A 5,000-nucleotide genomic window follows, 5' to 3' on the forward strand; every position below is an offset into this window, starting at 1 on the left:
TGTGTGTGTGTGTGTGTGTGTGTGTGTGTGTGTGTGTGGGTGTGTGTGTGTGTGTGTGGAGAGAGAATGAGAGGGAGATGATGGAAAGAGATGTGGAGGCGATGAAGGGAAATGGTCAAAGCGTCCCGTGCACAAATGCAATCCAACGAGGTTTAGAAGACATTAAAGGAATCCCCGGGAATTCCAGGGGAGAGTGGAGAATGGAAAAGGGAAATTGGAATGCAAAGAAACAGATGCCCACAAGAAGGAGGGAACAGGATGATGCAGCAGATGGAGGAGGAAATGGAAGGGCTCAGCGCCTGAGAGAGAGAAATAGACAGAGATGGGGGGGCTGCAATATGGGGGGGGGGCGCTGCAATATTTCACTTTTAGACCACTGTTTTTGAGTTTGGACATGTACTGGAGATGGTGATGTTTTGCAGCGACAGACTACGAATTCCGACTCCACAACTGTCACATATCCCAGACGGGTCCATGATAGGCTTTTTGTCACTGCATCCAAAAATGTCTCTGGATAAAGCGGGTTCAGACCCGTGCAGTGTTGCGCTCACTAAAGGGCGATTCCATCTCCCCTTAAAGTAGCCTACATGATCCAAAGCACTACGTCTCCGCTGCTCGAGTTTATCATTAGCACTGGACAATATTGGACAATATAGGAAATGTGACGTGTCAGTTTGGCCCTTCATTTACGGTTTCTACAATTTAGATTACAGCTCATGCATTCAGCTTGGGTGCTTGGGTCATCCTGCGGTCAGAAACACGAAAAACCTTTATCCATTATCTTCCTAAATCTATCTTGAGACCTTTTACTGAATTTCTTATGCAGCAGTGTCTAAAAACCCTACTGTTCGAGATTTATGCTCATTTGGTGTTGCAGGAGTGGTGGTCAATGTATCGGTGGCACTCACTGCAACGGTGTCCGAGTGCAGAATCCCTCATCATCACGCAGCCTGCGCACACAATCAACAGCAGCATAGTTGACACACGTGTCAGTCTGTGTCATGTTTCATTGTGAGTAGGCTAAGTGTGTAGGCTGAGTGTTCAACAGTGTAGTTCATCAGTGTTCCATATGGATTTACTTGCAATCATAGGCATACTAATATTTAGACTTTATGTGAGGGAGAGAACTCAGTTGGGGGGCGCACTGGCCTGTTTGTGCGGGCCTGACCCCTACAGCCTGACCCCTACAGCCTTACCCCTGACCCCTACGGCCCGCCCCTGACCCCTACGGCCCGCCCCTGACCCCTACGGCCCACCCCTGACCCCTACGGCCTGACCCCTGACCCCTACGGCCCGCCCCTGACCCCTACGGCCCCTACGGCCTTACCCCTACGGCCTTACCCCTACGGCCTGACCCCTGACCCCTACGGCCCCTACGGCCTGACCCCTACGGCCCACCCCTGACCCCTACGGCCCCTACGGCCTGACCCCTACGGCCCACCCCTGACCCCTACGGCCCCTACGGCCTGACCCCTACGGCCTGACCCCTACGGCCCACCCCTGACCCCTACGGCCTGACCCCTGACGCCGGCGCTGCGTCACCCAGGCTCTTCGGTTGGCCTCCATTAGGACCTCAGGACTTCGGTTGGCCTCCATTAGGACCTCAGGACTTTTTGTTTTGAGCTTTTGAGCTTTGGCTTTTACTATTACTTTATTGAAGGTATCACTTAATGGAGCAAGTGGAAAACTAGTCTAAGTTTAGTGCAGCTAGTGCATTTTAACATAACAAGCTCATAGTGTTCAAAAAGTATCTAAAGGTTAGAACAAGGGATTGATTTCCTGTTGTATAGCCTATTGTATTGTTGTCTCTCAAGAAGTAATTGTACCCGCAGACGTGCCAGAAGAAAACACTGTTTCGTAAATGACTCCTTGAAGTGAAGAGAATAAAACAAGATAAAGTGTGAGAGAGAGAGAGAGAGAGAGAGAGAGAGAGAGAGAGAGAGAGAGAGGAGAAGAAGGCATTATGTATAAACATAATGATTCTTAGCTTTCTCTGTTTCAATGTTCGGTACTGTTCCATTATCAGTGTGAATTAAACATTGAGCTCGCCAATAGCAACAAAGCTGAAAGGAAATAAATAAATAAATAAATAAATAAATAAATAAATAAATAAATAACACTGAAGTCCCCTTATGTGCTTTCCACATATTACTTCTTGAACAAGTGGGGCTTCTCTCTTGCATTCTCTTCTTTGTGTCTTGCTCCATCTTTTTCTGTCTTTTTCTCAGCAAGTCAGCGGGTTTAGATCGGAGTGGATCGATGCACATTTCTACAGCTCTAACAGATGCAGTGCAATAGACTGAAGGAGAGAGAGAGAGGGAGGGAGGGAGAGAGAGAGAGAGGGAGAGAGAGAGAGAGGGAGGGAGGGAGAGAGGAGAGAGAGAGAGGGAGAGAGGGAGAGAGAGAGAGAGGGAGAGAGAGAGAGAGGGAGGGATGTATCAAGGATAGAGAGGGAGGTGGAGCGAATGGCCATAAAGCTCACTGTGTAGATGCATAATGAAAATTCAGTGAAGCCATTTAGCTACAGAGTTAGGCCAAGGGACAGAAATCTACCGCCCGCCCTGGATAAAGGGCTGATAATGACTGCAGGAAAGAAGAGAGTGATAGTTTGGGAATTCTAAAAAGGAGGAGAGGTGATGTGATTGCATCCTTCACAGAATATATAGCAGAGTCGACCCCAGCGAGCACTACAGCTGTCTCAAGATCCATCATCAGCATTCATCTGTGCACTCAGGACCAGCATCACAGATGGAGTGGACAGCAGCACAGATGCAGAAGCAGACAACATGGTTCCTTACGTCAGAGGCCATTTCACTGAACACAGTAACGTAGAGATACCTAAAGCTTCAATATCAGGTATCATATAAGTGGACTTCTAGACACACACACACTCTCATAGACATACACACAGACACAGACACAGACACACACACACACACACACACACAAACACACACACACACACACACACACACACATACACACACACACACACACACACATAAAAATTCAAATATACATCCACTCACACATCCACTCAGCCCTTCCACACTTAACAATTGATATAGATTCAATTATGCATGGATTAAAAGCACACACACACACACACACACTTATGCATGGATTAAAAGGGGACTCCCACCATTGTACATCCCAGGAGCATTAAATATTTATAGGATCTAAAGAGACTTTCTGCAGAAATATCTCAGGCCTGTCTAAACCAAGGGAAGGACCTGCCAGGCAGGGCTAAGGGTTTCAGCACTCACAGAAGATCCCTCAAAAGTAAGAAAAGACCCCTGTCGAGATATATAGAGAGAGGGAGATAGAGAGAGAAGGAGGGAGAAAGAGAGAGGGGAGAGGGGGATAGAGTGAGGGAAGGGTGGGGGACGCTGCCGCCCGCTGCCCTTGAGCAAGGTCCTTAACCTGGCCCACTCAGGTACGACTAAACGGCTAATATGCGCTGTATGAAAAATGTAAGTGTCGTAAATCGCATTAGATTAAGCGGCCCGCCGAGCGGATAAATGACAGAGTGAAACAATGTGTCTAGAGTGCGGTGTGGAGTTAGCACCACACGCACACACATGAATGGGACTCCAGACACTCTCATCTCACCATAGCGATGTCGCCGACCGCCACCTGGACGAGGGCCAGGGCCAGGTGTGCGGGATCTCTCGCTCGTTAGCTCCTTTCCTGACCATTCTCTGGTACTAAATTAGCGACGTATAAACGTCGCATTAGCTCCCGAAGATTTATTTATTTGATTTCATTTATCTGTCGGGACTAGGCAGTGAGTGGATGATTTTCCGCAGTTTCCAGAGGAGCGAGTTCAGAGGACTTAATTTACTTCTGTCTGCAGAGTTGTGTGGGACTCCACAGTGCAAGAACAGAGTTTATAGTTCAACACCCCTCCCTCCCCCACACACACACACACGCAAACAGACCGCACACACACACACAAACAATTTAACAGACTTGTAGCCTGCAGAACTTATTTCTCATCACAAACCTACAACATACTCTAACCTACACTGACAAACTAAGACTGATGAGCAGCATCATGGTGACACTTTGTGCTTCCACAAAAGTCTGTTTTTCCCCCTTATGCTTTAGTTTGATTAATATCAACAGCCAAAGTCTACCAACATGAAAGGGAGAAAGACGTGAAAGTGAGAGAGAGAGAAAGAGAAGAGAGGAGATGGGAGGGTGAAGGAGTATTGCAATGCTACTGTAACTAGGCCACGCTTTGCAGCTCTGGCTCACCTTGAGGCGTAGCGAGTGCGAAGAACACAAGCACCACCCAGCACCACCCAGCCAAGCCCCAGGAATCGCAAACACAACTAAACCAAGTCAGGCTTTCTAATGCTCCCACTAACATTCAAACAACACAAGTCAATATTTCACTATGAATACAGCATGATAAAAAACTAAAAACACACACGCGCCACAACCTTCAATTAAACTAAAAACACACGCGCCACAACCTCCAATTCACGTCTAGGCTCTTGTCCCGCTCACCCGAGATTTGGGAATGTTTCAAGTTCCGCTCGGCTTGTTCACTCATTATTTTGAACACGATCGATATCGTTAGCAGGTCTAGGCCCAGGGTCCCTCTACTGTCTCTCTCCTTCCGTCACTTTAACACCCCCCCCCCCCTCCTGCCGCTGCTGGGGGAATGTTAATGACGACTCTTATTTGCAGTCATTTCAAGAAATTCAGTGACCTACTTGCCGGGGTCAGGAGGAAAATGAACAAGACAAGCATCTTTGAAGATTATGATGAGGGAGTCAGGGGGTGAAATCTGGATTGTCTTGAAATTCACGGGCACGTTGCTCATCTTATTATCTCTCCCCCTTGGCAGCCCCTATCAAAGCCGTGACAAAAATACAACCGGGACCGTGGGGGTGTATATGACAGGGTGCTGCAACGCTTGAAATACAGAAGCAGTTTCTTAAATTTCTCAAATCAGGAGCACTATGAGTCAGCGCTGTCCCATATTTCTG

This window comes from Alosa pseudoharengus, unplaced genomic scaffold, assembly GCF_046254945.1.
Source record: "Alosa pseudoharengus isolate Yale_2024_CS ecotype anadromous, Long Island Sound unplaced genomic scaffold, YU_APseudo_1.1 YU_APseudo_1.1_scf_12, whole genome shotgun sequence".
Taxonomy (NCBI): Eukaryota; Metazoa; Chordata; class Actinopteri; order Clupeiformes; family Clupeidae; genus Alosa; species Alosa pseudoharengus.